This window comes from Anser cygnoides, unplaced genomic scaffold, assembly GCF_040182565.1.
Source record: "Anser cygnoides isolate HZ-2024a breed goose unplaced genomic scaffold, Taihu_goose_T2T_genome scaffold_51_1, whole genome shotgun sequence".
In the NCBI taxonomy this organism is placed as follows: domain Eukaryota; kingdom Metazoa; phylum Chordata; class Aves; order Anseriformes; family Anatidae; genus Anser; species Anser cygnoides.
This window is the reverse complement of record NW_027103074.1, coordinates 654,535-680,001: the sequence shown is the minus strand read 5'-3', so window position 1 is coordinate 680,001 and position 25,467 is coordinate 654,535. Positions and strand designations below refer to the sequence as shown.

The following is a 25,467-nucleotide window of genomic DNA, read 5'->3' as shown; positions in this document are numbered from 1 at the left end:
TGCTGAATTTGCCTACGCTTTCCCTCTGCACCATGACCACTTTACAAAGTTGATATAAATACAATAATTTCACTCTGTATAGAAATTCAAGGTGAATGCATTTCCACATTAAAAACATAATCTTTCCTTAAAATATTTTGCTGTTAAAATAGTTGTAGGATTGAAGAAATGAAATTTGCCATGGCAAAAGCTTTTATTTGGCCTCAAAGAAATACAAATGGGATTTGATAAACTCTATAAAGCAGCAAATAAGTATATGGTGTGTGCAACTTCTTCCACTAAATTCAAAAGTGAAGTGTTACTTTTCTTATCGTTACTATGTAGCAAAAAAACCACAATAATACAGTAGATGACCTGAAGTGCATAGTGCTCTAGGATACATTAGCAATGGTCTTTGTATTCCAGGGAGTCAGCATCCAATGCAAGACAGATCCCTAACCATGATACCTCAGCAATAGCTAGCCAAAGAGGTCTGAATACTGAATTTTCACCTGTAAAGACAGGTAAAAATTTTCACCCGTAAAGACAGTCCTGACTTCAGTCCAACTGAACATAAATCTACTGAATTTCATACTTTTTCTTTCTTACTCTTTATTGAAAAAATTGCAAAATATACAGGAAACATTCAACAGTTCTTCCATATACAGTCTTACCTCAGCCCAATCAGGTGTCAGCATTAGCAGATCACAGAGTGAATATGAAACAATGTTATATTAAAAACACCTAACAGAGGCATCGTAAGATATTTAGTAAACAGATTTAACAATTCAATATAAATGCTCAAATCTACTCTGTCATGTACATCCTTGTTCTGAAACAAAACTTTGTGCTTTTGTACTAGAAGGCAGAGATGCTAGCCAGGACTCCCAACACTCAAAGAAAAATGATACTACCAAATACCTGTACTCACACAACTAGTAACCACGTACTCACACCCAAATATTGAAGCAAACTCCATATTTTTCCCATAACGTTAGATTCACAGTACTGTGAGATTGTCTTTTTATGCCTGTCCAGGAAAGTCTTATACACTACACCCAAAAAGCAGTACTTTCAGGAAGTACTGTTCAATTTGCTACTTAGTAAAGAAACAATCTACATATGATCTATTAAAATGCATAATTTTGTAAGATGACCAAATAAATCAATGGAACTGTTTCAACAGCTCTATAAGCAGCTTTACAGACATCTGTTCCGAATATATCCATCAATTTATATTAATTAAAGTATGGAAATATTTATGCAGAAGCATATAGCACAGGTAAGTTTGTGCAGGGAATTTAGGTTTCTTGACAAATTTCACTGACGTACCAAGGAACAGTATAGTTTAAGAGCTTCCTTAAAGGTCTACACAGAGGGACTCAGAGTTATAAATTGCTATGCTTTATGAACACAAGTCCTACACATATATAATACATTGTGTTGTTGAATTTCTATGAATAATTTAATATCAAAGCTAATGAATTCCAAAAATTTTGAAATTGTAAGTACATTACAACTATAACACATTAACAAATAGGGCTTGACCTTTTATAGGAGTGGAAATCTACAGTTTTTAAAATTAACATTTCCTACTCTGTTATTCTTAATCTCTTACTGGGTCTTTCCTTGCCAGTTCCTTTTGACTCGGCAAATTTCTGTATTAAACTTTCAACTGTAGTATTTGTCATGTTATTAATAAACTCTTCGTGTACCTTCAAAAAAAATTACCACACACAAAGGGAATTTAAAAAACAGTAATTAACAGAATATAATTGACTTTAAGAAGTGTTTACTTTTAACTCTAGAGCTACTGTTCAAAAATACTTCCTTCAAAAATATATTTAAAGGGTTTCCAGAAATCAGTAGACATTTTATCAAGGAAATCCCTTCATTGCTTTAGTATTAGCCAGTGTGTGTATAATACAGATAGAAATGAGTGATGAAAGAATACAGCTTGATGAGTGGTCTGGGATTTACTTCAATTTCTTCCATCTAAACCACTTTCGTATACATCATTTTCTGAAATTGTCAACATGTCCCACTACAATGTCAGGAAGACACTCTGCCTCTTAAGCCAACACCAGTTAAGGGTGTGAATAGTTCCCACTGTATTATCACAGTTCCCACCTGTTTGAATAAAAGCACTACTGTTGTAATGTTTTTGGTCTCACAAAGGAACAACCACATGTTTTTCCAACAAGGAAGTATGTATATGCTTTAGAAATAAATAGCACGACCCTTGTGACCATCATTCATTAGCAGAAAACCTCAAAACTAAGGAAAAGTGACTCAAATTAAGCGCACGCAAATAAAACTACATTTCAACACATCAAAAATTAAGGAATACTTATAAGAGTTGCATCTAAAAAACAACTTGAATCTAAATAAAAGATACTATAAAAGCTTCTTTTAACACTGTTACTAAAGGCCTTTTGCTCATAAAAACTGAAGTGTATCAAAAATTTGGAAGCTTTTCAGACTGATAATTTCAAGTTTTAGTTAAAATAAAATTACAAGTATCCCATTATGTGTAAAATTAGTGCTAATTTAATATCTAAAGAACAGAACTTTGAAATACACTAATAATTCTTCAAATTGTCAAAATATTTTCTGTTAACACAAAATGTAATCATTATTCAGCCTTATTCTGTAAAATTTGTGATATTGAATGTATAAATGCACCAAGAAGCAGTAAAATTTCTGGTTTATATTGAATTTAGATATTAAAAAGATTTGTAATACAATGAACAAAATTAGAGGATGATCTACTCAATAAAAATTTTTAGAGAGGCTTGAATAAGGGAACATATATATACAAACATCACAAAAAGTCAAAATGACAATTTAATAAGCATTCAAATCTCCTTCAAACATCTGATAAAAAAGTTCAGTACCTGTATAACGTTTGATATTTGTGGTAAAAAGAACCAAATCTGCTTGAAAATCTTTTGAATCTTATGGATCATTTCTATTTATCTCCTCTTTCTCATTCCAGTTTTAAAAGTTACTGTCATTTGAAAGATGTGATCTTGTAATTACCACAAACACAGTAAGAAATGCTTCATTTAGTATGGACCATAATCCAAATTAAAAAAAAAAATTAAAAAATGATAATATAAAAATTATTTCTCCTATTTGTGAATGAATTTCTTTTATGATGTTTGAGAATGATTCTATAATCTCTTTCATATGAAGATGCGTTTCTTCAATATCTTGAAATTTCTGTAAACCAATATAAGCAATTATAATGAAAATAATTCTTAAACTACTAAATCTTAATTTTTAATACTTAAATATGCTAAACAGAAAAAAAAATATTTTTCAGACATTTATCAGCGATTACACTGTTTAAGAAAGGAAGTTGCATAATTCACAGTTACAAAATAATGTACTTTAAAATGACATCCTGATCTCCAAATTGGAGAGAGATGGATTTGAAGGATGGACCATTCGGTGGATAAAGAATTGGCTTGAAGGCCTCACCCAGAAAGTGGTGGTCAATGGCTCTATGTCCGGGTGGAGGCCGGTGACGGGTGGTGTCCCTTGGGGGTCTGTCCTGGGTCTGGTACTGTTTAATATCTTTATCGCCAACATAGACAATGGGATCGAGTGCACCCTCAGCAAATTTGCAGATGACACCAAGCTGAGAGGTGCAGTTCATACAACAGAAGGATGGGATGCCATCCAAAGGGACCTGGACAAGCTTGAGGTTCAAGTGTGCCCATGTGAACTTAATGAGGTTCAACAAGTCCAAGTGCAAGGTGCTGCACCTGGGTCAGGGCAATCCCGGACATGAGTACAGGCATGGAGAAGAACTCATTGAGACCAGCCCTGCAGAGAAGGACTTGGGGGTTCTGGTGGACGAAAAGCTTGACATGAGCCAGCAGTGCATGCTTGCAGCCCAGAAGGCCAACTGCATCTTGGGCTGCATTAAAAGAGGAATGGCCAGCAGGTCGAGGGAGGTGATTGTCCCCCCTCTACTCTGCTCTTGTGAGGCCCCACTTGGGAGTACTGCATCCAGGTCTGGGGCCCCCAGTACAAGAAGGCTGTTGATCTGTTAGAGCGGGTCCAGAGGAGGGCCACAAAGTTGATCAGAGGGCTGGAGCACCTCTCCAATGAAGAGGGGCTGAGAGAGCTGGGGATGTTCAGCCTACAGAAGGGTAGGCTCTAGGGTGACCTCATTGCGGCTTTTCAATACTTAAAGGGGGCTTATAAGAAAGATGGAGAGCAACTTTTTGCTCGGGCAGATAATTACAGGACAAGAAGGAATGGTTTAAAAGAGGGGAGATTTAGACTAGAGGTTAGGAGGAAATTCTTCACTCAGAGGGTGGTCAAGCACTGGAACAGGTTGGCCAGAGAGGTTGTGGATGCCCCTTCCCTGGAGGTGTTCAAGACCAGATTGGACGAGGCCCTGGGCACCCTGTTCTAGTGGGTGGCATCCCTGCCCATGGCAGGGGGATTGGAACTAGATGATCTTTAAGGTCCCTCCCAACCCAAGCTGTTCTATGAATCTATGAAAATTTAATAGATCCTTCTAGAACCGTTATTCAACTTCTGAGTTTTTTAAACTTTCACCTATAATTGTTTTTCAAAACATTTGACCTATTTCTACCAAGTGAAAATAAGGTTAGAGAGTATTTAAAAAGTCTCCTTTCTGCATTAGTGAATAGTCTCATCTCCTTTTTCATCTAATCCCAGAAACCCTATTTCTGTATCTGTTTTGCATCGGCACCCTCTCTTCCTGCTTACAATATACACATGCTTTCTCTTTCTCAAGTTAAATCTATTTCCTTTGCTTCTTTACGTATCACATGCCCCCGTACTCTGATTCACAAACACAAGTACAACTCCATACAGACAAATCAAATCTCTCTGTCTTCTAAACTCTCAGTCTTTACTTTGCCATACTTATATGCCTCTCTAGCCACGAATCAAGCAGATTAAAATAGGATTTTTCCTCCAGCAGCCTTCCTTCTTGATTAAAGAGGATACAGTCATCCTCTGCAGCTTATTTATAATATTACTACTTTTAGTGATTGCTTGATTTTATATATACAGTTTATATACTGTATTATTTTGCTTTGAAAGCTATCTATGGTCCATGTCTATAATATCTGCTCTTAATCACTATCGTGGCCACATATTATTCTCCTTTAAACTCTTCTCTATAATGCGTATCAAAACAGATGGCCAAATCTTTTTATTATATCAGTGGATAGTGCACCCACCCCCCACCCATTCCACTTCAATATTTCTTGCTTATTGTTTTATACTTAGTATTTAAAATGTTTGAAGTAGTAAATTTTTTATAGTACATAAAACAAAGGTTCTGATCAAAGACTAAAGCAATCTAGGCACTATAATACACACCACAGATATAATCATTAACCAAATAGTTTATTTGCACTTTTAAAAGATCAGTCTATTTTGAAAAGATGTACTGAAACAATTCTGTAATGTTAATGACCCAAGTACAAGCCATTTTTTTTTATTCTTATTGTAGCATAGAACACGAAGATCTTTGTCAGTATCTTTAGCTGTTCAATTCATACACAGCATACACAGTTTAAGCATCATTCCTTTTTATAAACGTTTTCCTTTCAATTTAAAAATGTAAAGAATTATTCCTCATTCTTGAACTTTATATGCAGATTGCTCAACACCAAAGTCATCCAAACAGTCAACTGTACTCAATTCTAGTTAAGACAGGTTTTCCAAGAACTGACTGGGAGTGTCACAAGCAGTGTTTGCAAGCAGGGACAGAGAGGGCGTGACAGTTTGTGCAGAAGGGCAGCACATTCTGACAGTAGGAGGGCTGCTGCCTGCTCTGCTCACCAGCAGGCTTGGGCTGCAGCCCTGATGGCCTCCTCAACCAACAGCAACGTATTAAACAACATTCTGTCAGGTGTGTGGCAGCAAGGAGGCACAGACATGGTGACCACTTGACAGAAAGCCACACCCTCTGCTTCTGTTCCTCTGCCACCTGGTAGAACTAACGCAACCACCCTGACAGAGCTCCAGGCAGTTCATGCAACCACCCACCTCTCAGGCTGTAGGGTGTGCCTGAGGCTACTCCCTGAGGTGGAGGACAACAGCAAGCACACCTGTGGGAGTTGTAAGTCATAAGAGGATCCCCTGTCCATCCACTCAGCTTCCATTACTGAATAGATATGAGGCTCTGGTATGGTAGATGAGGGATGTGAGAAGACGGAAGAAGAGGCATCAAAACCAGTGCCGTGAAGAAACAGTGGCAAGTTGTAGTCATAGGTGACTCCCCTTCTGAAGGGAACAAAGGCTCCCATCTGCAGACCAAACCCTCTTCCCAGAGAAATTTGCTGCGTCCCCAGGGCTCAGATCAGGGATGTTACCAGGAAGCTTTCAAGCATAATACAGCCTCCAGACTATTACCCACTTGTACTGGGTCTGGCTGGGATGGAGTTAACTTTCCCTGCAGCAGCCCATACAGTGCTGTGCTCTGCACTTGTAGCTAAAACAGCAGTGGTATCACACCAGTGTTGTGTCTGCTGCTGAGCAGTGCTGGCACAGCATCAGGACTCCCTCTAACCCCCCAAGAGCCAGCAGGCTGGGGGTGGGCAAGAGGTGGGGAGGGAACATCACCAGGGTAGCTGACCTAAACAAACCAAAGGGATATTCCACACCATATGACATCACACTCAGCAACAAAAGGTGGAAAGAGGAAGGAGAGGGGAGGGGTGGGCTCTCATTGTGAAAATGTCTGTCTTCCCGAACAACATCTACGCGCGTTGAGGCCCTGCTTCAAGGACGTGGTCAAGCATCGCTCGTTGGTGGGAAGTAGAGAGTAATTTCTTTCCTCTGCACTTCCACATGGCCTTTGCTTGTGTTTTTTTTTCTTTTTTTTTTCCCTTTCCCCCTTTTCCTTTTAGTTACATTTTTTCATTAATAATAATTTTCCCTTAATAATTATTTTTCCTTTAATTAAATTATCCTTAGCTCAACCTGTGAGTTGTTTTTTTCCTTTTCTTCTTCCCCTCCTCTTCTGAGGAGGGGAGTGAGAGAGCGGCTGTGATGGAGTTCAGCTGCCTAGCAAGGTAAAACCACCATACCACCCCTCCTCTATCAAGTGGGTACCAATGATGTAGTTACAGGAAGCCCAAAGTCAATGAAAACACATTTCAGGGCCCTGGGAAGATGGTTGAAGGACTCAGGAGCACAGTGTTTTCCTCAATCCTCCCAGTAATGGGGAGAGAAAAGGAAAGAAACAAGCAAGCTCAGGTCATCAATGCCTGTCTCCAAGACTGGTGCCTCTGACAGAATTCTGGGTTTTATAATCATGGAAGAATCTTCAAGATGTCTCAATGGGGGAAATGTTTCATAGCCTGTAACCTGTCAAGACTGACTGAGAGGGCTTTAAACTAGGATCGATGGGAGAAGGGGGAATACCATTAGGAACACTGAGGTTAAGCCAAGGGATGGTACAGCACCTTCTGAGGGTGGCAAGGCTAATGGGAGCATCTAAGCTGCTCCAGGGAGCACTGCAAGTTCAGGAGCACAACTGAAATACTTGTATACCAATGCACACAGCATGAGGAACAAACAGGATGAACTCGAAGCTTTGGTCCTTTCCCAGAGTTACGATATCATTGGTATTAGTGAGACTCAGTAGAATGAGTGGCACAAGTGGAGTGCTGGGATGGAGGGATGGAGGGGTATTGGCTGTTCAGGAAGGATAGGCAGAGCAGGCGAGGTAGAGGTGTTGTACTGTATGTAGGGGAAAGATTAGACTGTACAGCCCTTGCCATTAGGGATGATGTGGTAGAGAGCCTCTGGGTGAGGATTTAAGGGAATGGATAGCAAAGCAAATGTTGCCATGGGTGTCTACTATCAAACGCCCACGCAGGACGATAGCATGGATGAGCTATTCTATAGGCAATTACAGGAAATCTCAGGATTGGTTGCCCTTGTCCTTATGGGAGACCAACTTCAACCTTAACTGGGAATACCATACTGCTGTGAAAAGCAAGTCTGGGAAATTCCTAGAGCATGTTGAAGATTATTTGAGACTGGAAGTTCTGAGAGAAAAATAGGAAAGAAGCCCTCCTAGACCTGTTTGAGAATAGGGAAGGCCTTGTGGGAGAGGTGATGGGAGGTGGCTGTCTTGGCCACAGTGATCATGAAATAGTTGAGTTCAAAATTTTTGGTGTAAGGAGAAAAAAGGTCAGCAGAGTTGCCACCCTGGACTTTAAGAGAGCAGACTTTAAGCTTCTCAGGGAGCTAGTTAGAAGTCTCCCCTGAGAATCAGCTCTAGAGGGTTTTGGGGTCCATGAGCTGGTCGCTTTTCAAGAACCGCCTCTTAAAAGCTCAGGAGCAGGCAATCCCACTGTGCTGTAAGTCAAGCGAATGGGGCAGAAGACCAGCCTGGCTGAACAGGGCAGAAAAAGAAGATATGTGACCTCTGGAAGCAAGGTCTGGCTTCACAAGGAGAGTACAGATCTGCAATTCGCATCTGCAGGGAGAAAAAAAGAAAAGCTAAACCTCAACTTGAGTTGACGCTCGCCACTGTGGCGTCAGACAACAAAAAAGACTTTTTCAAGTATGTTAACAGCAAGAGGAGGTCAAAGGAAAACACTGGACTCATACAGAAAAAAAAAAGGCAGCAAACTTTAACAAGGTGGAATAACTGGCAAATAATGTTTTCTTAGCAACTGCATATAATACAACTATAGTTTTACTCAATCTTTCAACATGAGCAATTTCTGTCAAATCCAATTTCTAAACAGCAAAGTAAACTATATTTTCATACTTTAATCACAATAAAATCTTCCATGTTTATTGCAGCAAAAACTAACTTGTAATTCAAGATTATGAAAATCATGTTTCAAAATTCAGTCTATCAAAATCATGCATCACAAGTCACTTTGATAATGCAGGTAAGATAGTAAATGACAAATACATAAAAAAAAATACATAAAACCTGTACCACATCAGTTCAAGATGCTAGTGTTCTTTATTTGAACAGTCCAAGAAAGATTTAAGTTAAGCCAACTGATTTTGCACTGAAACAGCTGAGAATGTTCACACATTTAATTTCTTTTCAGAACTAGTATATTTAATGTGAAATATACTACAAATTAAGATCATCTAGGGTATATGTGATTTAGTAAGGGACTTTCACATATTTATACATTTTGTTATTTTTCCTATCCCATCATATGTAAAGGAGCTGTCCTGCAACCAAACTGTAGATGCAGCAACACCATTCTATTTAAATAAAATTGAACAGATCGGACTTATACTGGCAGAATTCCAATTTTCACTTCCAATATATAGCTGTGGAAGGTAGTAAGAATTTTACGTTGACCATTATCATAAGTGAAAATTTAAATTTAGAGTAAAAGGGTTGTTACAGTTGAAGAACTAAGGACATTTAGACAAGTATGGTTTGTAATGAGATATAAATTTGTACTATTTGTGCACTGGAGAAGAAAAAAAAGAAAAAAGCCCAGAAGTATGGTCAGGCTTTCCCAGATGTAATATCTGGTATAGTAAAAATATTTTTTCCTCTCTCCAGATACCTCAATCAGGTTGAAATACCCAATATCTACCAATACCTACCTATTAACACAAATAAGGAGGAAAAAAAAAAGCATCTTCATATTCTGTTACTAGATAAGAATTGATCCTTTTCTTCTTTTGTTGTAGTGGATTGTTTAAATGGCTTTTTTTTTTTTTAAGCACATTATGAAAAGCCCAGATAGTTTGCTTGCTGAAAGCCCTACGTTTTCCTTCACCTACTCTTATTTGTGGAACATTTCCAGGAGTAATGTTACACTTCAGTGGCAAAGATTCTTTTATTACTATTATACTTGTTTCCAAGAACTGATTTTAAAATACAAGTTTAAAGAAGTTGTCCAGTCCCGAAATTCACAAGTGATTGTAATCACACATGCAAATGTCAATCCCAATCAAACTGCCTAGGGATGAACCACAAATATTCTAGTTACAGAGAGACACAATCCTAAAGCAACAGATGCAAATCTATAAGGTGGACACACATTCAGTTAAATCCAGATCAGCATCTCACACACTTTAAGCTGGCTTAAAGACCCAAGTCTCTACCCTTTGTACCACATTGCCTCTTCCTTTGTGCCAACACAAATGCTCGCGTGATCTCATAACAAAGATGACCCCAGACCTCTTCTGGGTTAAAGCCAACCTTCATCAATACATTAGCTTTTGTCTGGATTAGTTCCACAAGAAAGATCCTCACACAAACGCACAACAAAGGAAGAAGCATGGAAAGAGGACAACTGCTGCTTTTGACAGCAATGCTAACTTAAAATATATATTGAAAACAGCTTCACACATCAGAGATGAGAGAGAAGGACAACAGGCCTTATAACCTAGACCATGAATTTTCTTGGTGAATTTTTTATTTTTTAACGCAAGTGGTTTTTATACCACTGAATAACTGCAGTCATCACCCAGTCTTACACTAAAAAACAACAACAAAAAAATGCACTTAAGAGTCACATTTTTAAAGAGAGAAAAATAACATACTTGAGCAAATTTAACTCCAACTGGTAAGACAAGCATAGGGGGTTATAGTTCCTCCAACCAGAACCTAGTCAAGATACTGGGAAAAAAAAAAAAAAAAAGACAACACCACACTACAACACTATGATAGATCCCAGTATTATAACTCCTATGAATGAATTCTGGCTCACCAACAATTCACAGGATTTTCCGCACAATCACAAGGCTTCCAGAATATATAATACTTAATAATTATAATTTATATAATATATATAATATATAATACTTCCAGAAGTTCATTTTTTGTTTTCTTCCTAAAAATTTCTTCAGAAAGTCTTTCTAGAGTGCTAGTATTCCAACGTGTCATTCAAGAACACTTTCATCACAGGTCGAGAGCCTGCCTTTCAAACCTATTATTTTTGACAGTATATTTTTATATAAATTCGAAAGGAGATCATTCTATCTCGGAGCAATTTTTCAAAAGCTTCAGATATCTTCAGAAAGATAAAATAGAACATATTAACCTATACTGAGTTACCTTTTAAAATAACACTCCCCTGTGCAGTTTCTGTCATTTTCTGTTCAAAATCAGATTTAACCACAGCATATTTCTCCACATATAGTTTATAGGTATTTGTAGCTTTTTTCAATTTAACTGCTGCCTACAGATCAGTACAAAAAAAGCGTCAAATGGTCAAGCATCCAATCTGATCCAAGGATTTTAAAGTCACTATTAAGAGAAAGCCTAGGATGACCTATAAAAATATTCAGAGGCATATCAAAACAGTAAAGTGTCATAACAAAATTTTACCACCAAATAACTTTAACAAGCCAACAGAGATTTCTGTTTAAAGCTAAACATAAACCACATAAAAAGGTAACAAAGTAATTATGTCATTTAAATCCCTTCCCCTTATCAAGGATGACTAACTTGTAATATATGTTCTGAAATCAATATTTGAAAGCACGCATTGCTGAAGTTAACTAATTAGCTGATATGTAAAATATTCAGATCAGCAACAGAAAAGCATGAAGACAGCAGGGTTGGAATTCAGAACAAACAGCTATTAGTGCAATTCTAAAAGAGTCAAGGGTGAAAAACAAAAACAAAAACAAAAACAGAAACAAAAACAAGAAGGCACAGCTCTATTTGAAGTGAAATAAGAAAAATAAGGAAAAACACATTCAAAAGTACAGGTGCTACATCAACATAAATGTTAAGATTAAGAGAAGATATTTGAAAGTGAAGTTAATGCAGAACATACTGAGGGCCAGATTCATGCAGATTAGACTTGTTTATAATAGTCCTTTTTGGCTTTATAACAAAAAAAATTATTTGTTGTTAATAAACCAAAATTTTCTTTTTGTGGGCTTGATATTCCTGGAAGACAAAGAAATGCAGGAGAATCCCAATACTGACTGAACTTTCTTTTTGTTTCCAACTGGACAAGAGATTGCAATGTTATATCTTAAAAGCAAGCCTTGCATCAAGTCTTCTCCTACTGAAAAGTTTAAATCTATTTACAAGAGATCACAAAAAATATTTTGAACGGGCTGACATCTGCCATCCCACACATTTCTGATTCATGTCTAGAAACCAGTAGTGATTGTCATCTGAGACAGAAACCAGGAAAAAAAAAAAAAAGGATTTGTATTAAAGATAAAACAATCAGAACATGGTCAACAGGATCACTTTTGTCATCAGTGACAAGACAATAACCAACTATCTTCTCCACTAAGACAGAATGGTCTTATTGCTTTTCTTCTAACAAGAACAGTCCTACACAGATCAGATAAATGAAATGGAAATATGCAGAGGTATCAACATTTAAAAAAGATAATACAGGGAAACATAACCACTTTCCTCTACTATTACTTTGTTTCCTGAAAACCAGAAAAAGTTTCAGTGTTGCTAGCAGGTTGACAGGTGATCCTTCCCCTCTACTCAGCACTGGTGAAGCCACATCTGGAACAGTGTCCAGTTCTGGGCCCCCCAGTACGAGACACATATGGAATTCCTGGAAAGAGTCCAACAAAGGGCCACAAAGATGATTAAGGAACTGAAGCATCTCTCCTATGAGGAAAGACTGAGAGAGCTGGGACTCTTCAGCCTAGAGAAGAAAAGACTTGGGGGGAATCTCATCAATATATATAAATACCTGAAAGGAGGGCATGAAGAGGACAAAACCAGAGCCAGGCTCTTTTCAGTGGTGCCCAGCAAAAGGACAAGAGACAATGTGCACAAATGGAAACATAGGAGGTTCTGTCTGAACCCTTAAAAAAAAAAGTCCTATTAAAGCCCTACGAGAATTAAATTAAAGCCCTACGAGAATTAAATTTGGCCAAGGACATCAAGGGCAACAAGAAAGGCTTGCATAGGCATGCCAGTAAAAAAAAAAAAAAAAAGAAGACTAGGGAAATTGTGGGCCCTCTCCAGAAGGAAACAGGAGACCTGGTTACCCAGGATACAGAAGAGAAGGCTGAGGTAGTTAATGACTTCTTTGCCTCACTCTCCACCATCAAGAGCTCTAGCCACATAGCCCAAGTCCCAGAAGGCAAAGGCAGGGACGAGGGGCCCCTCCCCTGGAAGAGGAGAAACATAACCCCCATTTTTAAAAAGGGAAAAAAGGATGACCCGAGGAACTACAGGCCAGTCAGTCTCACCTCTGTGCCCAGCAAAATCGTGGAGCAGATCCTCCTGGAAACTATGCTAAGGCACATGGAAAATTAGGAGGTAATTGTTAACAGTCAGGATGGCTTCACTAAGGGCAGATGGTTCCCAACAAATGTGTTGGCCTTCTATGACGGGGTTACAGCATTGGTGGATAGGGAAAGAGCAAGTGACATCATCTACTTGGACTTGTGCAAAGCATTTGACACTGTCCCCCATGATAATCCTTGTCTCAAAGTTGGAGGGACATGGATTTGATGGGTGGACCATTCGGTGGATAAGGAATTGGCTGGATGGTCACATTCAACCAGTTGCAATCAACAGCTCAAGGTCATGCATCTGGGCTGGGGCAATCCCAAGCATAAATACAGATTGGGTGGAGAATGGATTGAGAACAGCTCTGAGGAGAAGGACCTGGGGGCGTTGGTTGACGAGAAGCTCGACATGAGCCAGCAATGTGTGCTTGCAGCCCAGAAAGCAAACTGTATCCTGGGCTGCATCAAAAGAAGCATGTCCAGCAGGTCGAGGGAGGTGATTCTCCTCTCATGAGACCCCACTTGGAGTATTGCATCCAGCTCTGGGGCCCCCAGCACAAGAAGGATGTGGATCTGCTAGAACGTGTCCAGAAGAGGGCCAGGTTGGATGGGGCTTTGAGCCCTGATCTAGTGTAAGGTGTCTCTGCCCATGGCAGGGGGGCTGGAATTAGATGATCTTTAAGGTCCCTTCCAGTCCAAACCATTCTATGATTCTATGAACATCAGGAAACTTAAAACAAAAAACAACAGGTTGCCCAGAGAGGTTGTGGAGTCTCCCTCCAGGTTCTGGGCAGCCCTGCTTGAGCAGGGGGTTGGACAAGATGACCTCCAGAGGTCCCTTCCAACCTCAACCGTTCTGTAAATGAATCAAACTCTCCCATGACCCAAGGATAGTACTAAATACATCATCAATACTCATCCCTTGAGTTTTTGGTCCAAGTAATTGTGATGTCTTAAATTAGTATCGAAAGTAGCATTAACTTGTTTTTCTTCTCAATGGAACAGATTTCTAATAGTCCTATAATTAGCTATTTTGTCTCAGTTGAAGTGACAGCACAAGACTTCCTACTCCTTAATTTAAAAAAACAAGGGCACTGAGTGTTTATTTACCTAAGAAAATTTATCCAAAATCATAATAGATGCTGAATCAATTATACATAATTTCTGTAAAAGCCACTAAACAAAATTATCATATGATGTAGGTAATTACAAAATAAATAATTAGAACTGCAGTGCAGTTAGAGAGTACAGATGAAGCGTAAACAAAATATAACTAGGTATTCAAAGTACGTACGTTATAAAATAACCACTATTTACCTACTTTTAGTCCTTTTAGAGCATTTCAATTACTAATACAAGGTGAACGCATTACAGATTGACAACACAATGAATTTAACGTGTCACAGAACTACCTTATTGACTTCCCTCTGTGTTGCTCCTTCTTTTTTCAAACGTACTTGTTCAATACACTTTGCATTGTAGTTTTCCTTTGACTTCTGTAAGGCCTGAGTGATACTTTGAATGTTTTGCACTGCTTCTAATGTTCCAGAATCATCTTCTTTATTCTGCCAAATATAACATCGTTGTCAAAACCAAATCATTTTAATTTTCATGTTAAGAAGTCATTGGACACGCATACAATAAAAAATAACCTTTTTATAAGCTTTCATTTGTTCATCTCCATACTTGTGAACTTCTTTTATTAGTTCTTGTAATCTCCGCACAAGATCCAAGTGGCAGCTTGCTAGTTTTTCTGTTGAGGTTTTGAAAACATCCCACACTGGTGCAAATGTCCTGGATTGAGAGGAAAAAAAATATTTAATGCTCATCTGGATTTTTTCCTTTCAGTCAACTATGTTTTTTTTTTTTTTTTTTTTTTTACATAGTGCTAAATCATAACTGATATGCTTACAGAAGTTCCACTGTGTTCCTAATACTGAAACAAACAAGAAACCCACCAACTGCTATAAATGATGTTCTTATTAAATACATTTCAAATGTGCTTGGAATCCTAACTTTTCAGTGTGTGCATTTTTCTTCTCATTTCTCTATCAGCAACACATAAGAATGATAAGTGATATTCCTAAAGATGATGCAAGAGCAACTCAAGAAATTTAACATGTATAAATATTTTATGTGCATACTTGAATAGCACAAAGAAAAGACTTAGCTAATCAAGTTTCCAGTTGTCTTACATCATTATAGCTGCAAGATGCGGGGAAAAATATTGGCAAAGATGGTCTGCCACTAGAAGAGATTTACTGATTAACAGAGATTAACCATATGGTAAAGGAAAGCAGGTGATGGGTCATTCCTCAAACTTAGATTTCTATACTGAATGGATTTATTCAGCTGTTCTAAAGGTACACTCTTACCTCAGTTTCCTAATCAATGGTGCTGAAAAAAATTAATACCACGTCTAAGCTTTAAAGCACTGATGTTCGCACTAACATGCAGATACAGAACCTTTCAAGAGCAGCAACAACTGGTTATCGAAATATCCACTTATGAAAGCTCTCCACATTTATAGCTGCAATTACTATAAATAAACCTTTAGCCTCATCTAGCAAGTCTGAGCTGCTGGCATAATCTTTCTAATGAAAAAGCATCCATTAATCACTCAATTTTTAAAAACTTAGATCATGTATAAAATTTTAATGAAAGTATAGACTAAATCTATTGAAAAGTATCATTCTTAACATCTCTGAGGACAGAGATAACACCTGAGAAAATAGAAATAACAGAAATAAATTTACTGCCATGTTTGTAGACCACACGTTCCTTCCTCAGAATAAATACTATAGGCTTGAAAGCACAATAAAGAATGTAACTTTCTATTATGTATACCTGTGGTGGTCTTACCCAGCTGAGCAGCTGAGCTCCACCACAACTACTCTCTCACTCCCCCTCTGTAGTGGGTTTACGTGGCAAGGTTTTGGTAGCAGGGGGCCATAGGGCTGGCTTCTGTGAGAAGAATCTAGAAGCTGCCCCATGTTTGGTAAGGGCCCCACTGCTGACCAGAGCCGAGCCAATAAGTGATGTTCTTCGCGCCTCTGTGAGAGCATATTTAAGACAGAGGGAAAAAAAAAATGCTGCTACACAGCAGCTGGGAGAGTGAGAGGAGTGAGGAACAGCCTTGCAGGAGCCAAGGTCAGTGAAGAAGGAGGGGGAGAGGTGCTCCAGGCGCCAGAGCAGAAGTTCCCCTGCGGCCTGTGGTGAGGACGATATTGAAGCAGGCTATCCCCCTGCAGCCCATGGAGTACCACGGTGGAGCAGGGTTCCACCCTGCAGTCCGTGGAGGAGACCATGGTGGAACAGGTGGACCTGCACCGACAGAGGCTGCGGCCTGTGGAGGACCCCTGGCGGAGCAGATCCTGGGCCAGACCTGTAGCCCGTGGAGGGGAGACCACGCAGGAGCAGGTGATCTGGCAGGAGCTGCTGCCCGTGGGGGATCCAGGTTGGAGCAGTTCGCTCCTGAGGGATGGACCCCGTGGTACGGACCCATATGTGGAGCAGTTCTCGAAGAGCTGCTGCCTGTGGGAAGCCCATGCATGATCAGTTCAGCAAGGACTGCATCCCGTGGGAGGGACCCCACAGCACAGGGGACGAGAGTGACCGAGAAGGAGCGGTGGAGACAGATTCACACAGATTCACAGATTTCTCTAGGTTGGAAGAGACCTCAAGATCATCGAGTCCAACCTCCGACCTAACACTAAGTACTCCACTAAACCATATCCCTAAGCTCTACATCTAAACGTCTTTTAAAGACCTCCAGGGATGGTGACTCCACCACCTCCCTGGGCAGCCCGTTCCAATGCTTAATAACCCTTTCGGTAAAGAAGTACTTCCTAACATCCAACCTAAAACTCCCCTGTCGCAACTTTAGCCCATTCCCCCTCGTCCTGTCACCAGGCACGTGGGAGAATAGACCAACCCCCACCTCTCTACAGCCTCCTTTCAGGTAACTGTAGAGAGCGATGAGGTCGCCCCTGAGCCTCCTCTTCTCCAGGCTGAACAAGCCCAGCTCCCTCAGCCGCTCCTCGTAAGACTTGTTCTCCAGACCCCTCACAAGCTTGGTCGCCCTTCTCTGGACTCGCTCGAGCACGTCCATGTCCTTCCTGTAGCGAGGGGCCCAGAACTGAACACAGTACTCGAGGTGCGGCCTCACCAGAGCCGAGTACAGGGGCACAATCACTTCCCTCGACCTGCTGGCCACACTGCTTCTTATACAGGCCAGGATGCCGTTGGCCTTCTTGGCCACCTGAGCACACTGCTGGCTCATATTCAGCCGACTATCCACCAATACTCCCAGGTCCTTCTCGGCCAGGCAGCTTTCCAGCCACTCATCTCCCAGCCTGTAGCTCTGCTTGGGGTTGTTGCAGCCCAGGTGCAGGACCCGGCACTTGGCCTTGTTGAACTTCATGCAGTTGACCTCAGCCCATCGCTCCAGCCTATCCAGATCCTCCTGCAGAGCCTTCCTGCCCTCGAGCAGATCGACACACGCACTTAGCTTGGTGTCGTCTGCAAACTTACTGAGGGTGCACTGGACGCCCTCATCCAGATCATCAATAAAGATATTAAAGAGGACCGGCCCCAGTACCGAGCCCTGGGGGACTCCACTAGTGACCGGCCTCCAACCAGATTTGACTCCATTCACCACAACTCTCTGGGCCCGGCCATCCAGCCAGTTTCTAACCCAGCGAAGCGTACGCCAGTCCAAGCCCCGAGCAGCCAGTTTCTCGAGGAGAATGTTGTGGGGAACGGTGTCAAAAGCCTTAAAACGAAGCACTATAGACTTAAAGACGAAGCACTATAGACTGACCACAACCCCCATTCCCCCGTTCCCCTGTGCCGCTCGGGGGGAGGAGGTGGAAGAGGGTGGATGGGGGGAAGGCATTTTTGGTTTCTTTCCTTTGTTTCTCACTTGCTTGTTAGTAATAGGCAATAAATCTTACTATCTCCCTATGCTGAGTCTGTTTTGCCCGTCACTATAATTGTTAAGTGATCTCCCTGTCCTTATCTCAACCCTTGAGCCCTTTTCATCGTATTTTCTCCCCCTTCCTCTTTGAGGAGGGGGAGTGAGAGAGCGGCTGTGGTGTAACTCGGCTGCCCACCCGAGTAAAACCACCACTCTCCTCAAAGGGAAAAGGGAAGAAAATACAAGGAAAAGGGCTCAAGGGTTGAGATCAGGACAGGGAGATCACTCAGCAATTATCATCACGGGAAAAACGGACTCGGCATAGGGAGATTAATAAAATTTATTACATTTTACTAACAAGCTAGAGCAGTGAGAAACAAACAAAAAAACTAAAAACACCTTTCCCCCCCATCCATCCTCTTCCAACTCCTCCCCCTGAGCAGCGCAGGGGAATGGGGGAATGGGGGCTGTGGTCAGTCCGTAACACTTGGTCTTCGCTGCTCCTTCACGGTCATTCTCTTCCCCTGCTCCAACGTGGGGGTCCCTCCCGTGGGATACAGTCCTTTCAGAACTGATCCTGCGTCAAACTGGCCAAAGGGGTATTCCATACCATCTGACGTCATGCTGCACAATTATATGGCGGGGCTGGCTGTGGTGGGGGGACCGGCTGCTCGGGGATAGGCTGGGCATCGGTCAGTGGGTGGTGAGCAATTACATCACAATTACATCACAAGTGCATCACTTGTTTTGTACACATTATTATTAGTAGCACTATTATTTTTTTTCTTGTCTTTTCTGTCCTAATAAACTGTCTTTATCTCAACCAACAGGCTTCATTTTCCTGATTCTCTCCCCCGTCCCAGAGAGGGAGGGCGTGGGTGAGCGAATGGTGTGTGCAGCTTAGCTGCCAGCTGGGTTAAACCACAACAGTCCTTTTTGGCGCCCAACGTGGGGCATGAAGTGTTGAGATAATGACAGATCTGACTAGAGCGTGTTAAAACAAAATCCTTATAAGCATTATATCAGTTTAATAGTTTCTAATCACAATGCCGATTTTTGTGATCTCAAGTCTGCTGTGCCTGCTTTCCGAGCTGAGTTATATAACGCATTACTATATTTGTACTCAGCATTGCCATCAACTCCGTACTTTGGAAATCCTACCTCAGAAACTAATAATAATTACACATTTCATGCTTTTTCTTCAGGGAGCCAGTCTATGGAGGTGTCAGGGGAAGTTGTTTTTTCCCAATTGTTCCCTCCCCCTTTCTTCTCCTCCAGGCAAGTTATGGTAGCTTGACAAAACTTTGAATATCCTTGGGATGTTCAGACCAGCCTGCTCTTGTTGTTAGGTCTCCTGAATGCACTTCAGGTTTTGTCTAAGGTTAAACAAATACTTAAGAATGTCATCCAGAGATCTGTCCTGAGGCAGGATAGTTATGAGTGGCAGGGAGAGTGGGAGGATATGGGAAGGCATCTAGAGCAGTGGGCACCTCCAGTGCTTTGGAAATTCACCCCTGAACAAATGCAAAATCCTAAAAAATTGGTAGAGTGCTTGAAAAAGGTGTGTCATCACTCTGGCAACACCAGACATACACAAATCACTGCAACGTGCTGGGGCTTGGCCTATCCTTACCGAGCTGCATTCAATGCCAGTATAACCCCAGTGACAGACCCTGCGGCCACTTCAACCCCTGAGACAGGCCCAGTGGCCACTCTAAGCCCTACAACGGGCCCCAAGGCTGAGCCAGGGAAACAAACTGTACCAGTGTCAGTTGCACCCGTAACCAAGATGAAAACATGGTTTAGAGACTCAGATCGTTTAGAACGCAGAGAAACTCCTGCTAAGACTAGGTATGGAGAAGACAAGGCCGGGCCATCAGAGGAACAGGAGGATGAAGATGAAGATGTCGCAAAACAACAATAACTACCCGGAACCTATACGTAGCGTGAGCTACGAGAAGTGCAAAAAGATTTCAGTCGTTATCTAGGTGAGCACCTTGTCACCTGGCCGCTCCAGTGCTGGGACACTGGAGCCAATTGTCTGGAATTAGAGGGCAGGGAAGCCAGGTGGCTGGGATCCCTTGCTAGAGATGCAGGCATTGACAAAGCAATTGGGAAAGGAGCACCAGGCTTCAGCCTCTGGAGGTGTCTCCTGTCAGCTGTGAAGGAAAGGTATCCCTTCAAGGAAGAACTTGTATGTCTACCAGGCAAGTGGACCACTATGGAGAAGGGAATCCAGTACCTGAGGGAATTAGCCGTACGGGAGGTGATTTATGATGACCTAGACAACGAACAAATATCCACAGATCCAGATGAAGTCAAGTGTACAAGACCCATGTGGCAGAAGTTTGTATGGAGTGCACCATCATTATATGCCAGCTCATTGGCAGGAATGACCTGGAAGGACCATGAGGAACCCCCAGTGGATGAATTGGCTAAACAACTCTGGCAGTATGAAGAAAGTCTCTCCTCTTCCCTAATGGCCTGTGTCTCGGCTGTGGAGAAACTTTCTAAAGAGGTCCACCAACTTAAAGAGAATTTATCTTCCTCCCCACCTATAAAAAACAGTGTCTCAGCTAACAGGGGCAATCGTCCTTCTGTCCAAGGAAGAAGATATAGGGGGTACACACCCCATGACACCCTGTGGTTTTACCTACATGACCATGGCGAGGACATGAGAAAATGGGATGGGAAATCTACCTCGACCCTAGAGGCACGGGTACGTGAGTTGCAAGGAAAAACAATCGGAAAAAAGGGGTTCTCTGAGAAACTTGCTGCTCCAGCTTCCAGCGAGCAGTCCTCCAGACACAGTAATGAAGATTCTGACCAGGCTTAGAGGGGCCCTGCCTCCAGCCAAGGGGAGGAAAGGGACAATCGAGTTTATTGGACTGTGTAGATTCGATGGTCTGGCATTTCAGACGCACAGAAGTATAAGGCTTTAGTAGACACCGGTGCACAGTGTACTCTAATGCCATCAAGCTATAAAGGGCCAGAACCCATCTGTATTTATGGTGTGATGGGGGGATCCCAGCAGTTAACTGTATTGGAGGCTGAAGTGAGTCTAACTGGGAATGAGTGGCAAAAGCACCCTATTGTGACTGGCCCAGAAGCTCCATGCATCCTTGGCATAGACTACCTCAGGAGAGGATATTTCAAGGACCCAAAAGGGTTCCGCTGGGCTTTTGGCATAGCTGCCTTAGAGACAGAGGCCATTAAACAGTTGTCTACCTTGCCCGGTCTCTCAGAGGACCCTTCTGTTATGGGGTTGCTGAGTGTCGAAGAACAGCAGGTGCCAATCGCTACCACAACTGTGCACCGGCGGCAATATCGCACCAACCGAGACTCCCTGATTCCCATCCATAAGCTAATTCGTCAACTGGAGAGCCAAGGAGTGATCAGCAAGACTCACTCACCCTTTAATAGTCCCATATGGCCAGTGCGAAAGTCTAATGGTGAGTGGAGACTAACAGTGGACTATCGTGGCCTGAACAAAGTCACGCCACCGCTGAGTGCTGCAGTGCTGGACATGCTAGAACTCCAGTATGAACTGGAATCAAAGGGAGCCAAGTGGTATGCCACAACTGACATTGCTACTGCATTTTTCTCCATCCGTTTAAAAGCAGAGTGTAGGCCACAGTTTGCTTTTACTTGGAGGGGTATCCAATACACCTGGAATTGACTTCCCCAAGGGTGGGAACACAGCCTTACCATTTGCCATGGACCGATCCAGTCTACACTGGAACAGGGGGAATCTACTGAACACCTGCAGTACATCGATGACATCATTGTGTGGGGTGACACAGCAGATGTTTATAAGAAAGGGAAGATGTGGGGAAGGAATTCGCAGGTGGCTTTGCGCTGTTTCACACGTCCCTGAACTAGAGATAATGAGGAAATAAGCGGTAGAAACAAAAACTTGAGCAAGGTAGAGATAAATAACTTGGCTGCAGTGATAAAGATAGACTTTGGGCAGTGGCCAATTGCTGGTTGGCTTGGGGTGCGTTCTGAGGGTTTCTAACCAACTGTATGACTGATTCGGGTACGTGGACAGCGCATGGGGTTACGGGGAAAGTATATGTAGTGGAGAAAAACGGCAATAAAGGTCTCCTGTTCAAGAGCCATCAGGAGTCCATGTCTTTCATCCCTTCAAATGGTGACCCCGATGTGATCAGGAAGAGAGCAACGCTGAGAGAAGCGTCTGAAGGGACCCCAGCCAAACGACTCAAGCTGGCGGCAGGACCGCGGCTTTAATCCTGGGACATCACCTCAAGAAGCAGGTGAGCGGCTGGGGCATTAACTATGGGAGCTAATTTATCGGCCGAAGAGGAGGTGATAGCTAAGCTACTGAATCAACTCCTGGTAAAAAGGGGAGTGAAATATGACCCGCATAAAGTGAAACGATTGCTAAAGTTCTTACGAAAGAACGGGGCCCCGATAACAGCTCCGGCAGCGTTTGATGTAAAAACTTGGGAGAACGCGGGGACAACTATATAGGACGCTGTCTCGCGGGGAGATACAACAGCTGCTGAGGTGATAACGACCTGGCACTTAGTAACTGAGACACTGAGATCATGGCAAGCGGAAAAAAGGGAGCGGACAGCGGCCGCTCAGGCTACGCAGGTGGGTGAAAAAAAAAAAGCGGTGACTGCGTACCGCCAGAGGAAGTAAACCTGACAGACTTGGGAACAGAGTCGGAGACAATGTCTCAGCGGCCGTCAGCACCGCCGCTGCCACCGCCCACAAGGCCAGCGGATCCGCCCGCGGGGAATCCTTTTGACCCCCCAGATCGTTGTAAACAACTTCAGAGAGAAGCAATGGGGGGGGGGGGGGGGGGGGGGGGTAGGGCTCGTTTTTCTAGCCCAAGTTCAGGATCGTGGGCAAAATGACTGGAACCCCTTCCAGTGGGACCTTATTAAAGAACTGCGTAAGACGGTGACCACTTATGGGTTATCGGCCCCGTTTACGCAGTTCCTGCTGGAGAACGTCATGACGGGTCAGCTTTTAACCCCCTTCGACATACGACAAATGGCAGCGATTATATTAACTCCGACACAAAAATTATTATGGGAACAGAAATGGAAAGAGTTGTGCGAACATGCAGCACTCCAAAATTTAGAAAGGCAGCCGGGGGATCCGCTTTTCGGAGCCGGTATACCTCAACTGATGGGTACGGACCCGATAGCAGATCCGCGCCTTCAGGCGCGTCTAGATCCAGGCATCCTCCGGCTGACTGCGACCCTAGCCCTCCAGGCAATGTTAAGAATTCCAGAGACCGGGAAGCCCGCGCAGCCCTTTACAAAGGTCCAGCAAGGGGTGTCTGAACCATACATGCAGTTTATTGATCGGCTTCGCGATGCATTAGATAAGCAGATCGACAATCAGGAAGCAAAAGACGCCTTGCTACAAAGGCTAGCGGTAGAAAACGCAAATACCAACTGTAAAAAGGTGCTACAGGCTCTGCCCGTGAATGCAACAATAGTTCAGATGACAGAGGCGTGTAACCGAGGGGTTCTATCGAACATCATACCGAATCGCTGGCGTCCGCTTTTGCAACAGCACTAACCATCAGCCAGGACCCCAAGGGTCAGAAAAAATGCTATCGGTGTGGAGACCCGAGCCACCTAGTCTTCGCATGCCCCCGGCGTAGGCGGGGGGGCGGCCCGCGGGCAGTTCCGCCCACTTTGTGTCCCAGATGTGGAAGGGGACGCCACTGGGCGAGCCAATGACGCTCTAAATACAACGCGGAAGGGCAGCCTTTGCCACCGCGGCAGGGAAAGGGGAGGAGGAGCGCGGGGCGGGGCCGCCCGACGACACAAGCACCCCCGCCTCCCGGTCAAAGGAGGAACCTCCCACAAGGGAGGGCTCTAAATGTAAGGCTAACGCAGGGTCCAGCGCCACCTGCAGCCCCGCTGTCACCTCCGGGCACCCCCCCGGCCGCCCCGCCCCGCCGCCGGCTGCTGCGTTTCTCAGGTTTAAGCGCCCGCCTGCACGCACCGGGCGCTGCCACGTTCCGCCTGCTGCTGCGTCCGGGCCCGCCGCCCCGCGGGCCCCCGCTCGCCGCCGCCCGCCGCCGCCGCTGCTGCCCCCCGCCACCCCCCACCCCCGGGCCGGCCTCCCCTCAGCCCGCCGGCCCCTCTGCTGGCGCTGCGGGCCGCCGCCGGCAGTTCGGCCAAGGATGTGGGTGGATCCCCTGAACAGGCAGCCACAGATCTCAGCAGGGAAAACAAGAAACTCAATAAATCCCAGCAGCTGAAAAAAGTTTTCAAAGAATATGGTGCTGTAGGGGTTTCATTCCACGCTGGAATTTCATTAGTATCTCTAGGAATCTTCTACCTGGCTGTATCAAGTGGTGTGGATATGACTGCAGTTCTCTTCAAACTTGGTTTCAGTGAATCATCGCTGCAATCTAAAAGGGCTGCTGGTACAGGCACATTTGTGTTGGCATATGCTATTCACAAATTGTTTGCTCCAGTACAAATCAGCATTACTATAGTTTCTGTGCCATTTATTGTCCGATACTGCCGGAAGATTGGTTTCTTCAAACCTCCTACCCCAAATCCGTGATAACTTCTTATTGTTTTTTACTCACCCAACATGGGGCTCAAGGAATTTGAGATAAGGATGATAGTTGAGAGAAGTAACGGGCAAAACATGGACTGGATGTTTTTTTTTATGAATGTAATAGTTGTGAAGAATTTAAGAAAGCAGCAATTGTGAGGAATATGTTTCATATTAGTGTGGTAAGGGACGAGGGGTGGTGTGTGTGTAAATTGTCCACCTCGTCGGTGTTGTGATGCTGTTATGTTTATTTTGGTGTGGGGAATTCTTTTTCTTTTTGATGTAAGTGAAGTTTGTGAAGCTTGTGATGACTGTAAAGTAAGAGTATATTGTGATTATTCTTAAATATGCTTTTCACAGAGGCGAGGGGTGGAATGTAGTGGGTTTACGTGGCAAGGTTTTGGTAGCAGGGGGCCATAGGGGTGGCTTCTGTGAGAAGAATCTAGAAGCTGCCCCATGTTAGGTAAGGGCCCCACTGCTGACCAGAGCCGAGCCAATAAGTGATGTTGGTTGCGCCTCTGTGAGAGCATATTTAAGACAGGGGGGAAAACAAAACAAAACAAAACAAAACAAAAAAAACCACAAACCACACTGCGCTTCACAGCAGCTGGGAGAGTGGGAGGAGTGAGGAACAGCCTTGCAGGTGCCAAGGTCAGTGAAGGAGGGGGAGAGGTGCTCCAGGCGCCGGAGCAGAAGTCCCCTGCATCCCGTGGTGAGGACCATGGTGAAGCAGGCTGTCCCCCTGCAGCCCATGGAGTACCACAGTGGAGCAGGGTTCCGCGCTACAG

At 43.2% G+C, this 25,467-nt stretch overlaps 1 long non-coding RNA gene across 1 annotated transcript; it reads right to left on the bottom strand.

Annotated features, from left to right (window-relative positions):
- Positions 1 to 258: 258 nt before the first annotated feature.
- On the bottom strand, positions 259 to 23,966 carry LOC136789494 (uncharacterized). Its single transcript, XR_010828222.1, has 3 exons — positions 23,649 to 23,966; positions 14,856 to 14,997; positions 259 to 14,768 (listed from the first exon to the last, which is right to left on the bottom strand). It is a non-coding gene; the product is annotated as an uncharacterized lncRNA (long non-coding RNA).
- Positions 23,967 to 25,467: the final 1,501 nt, after the last annotated feature.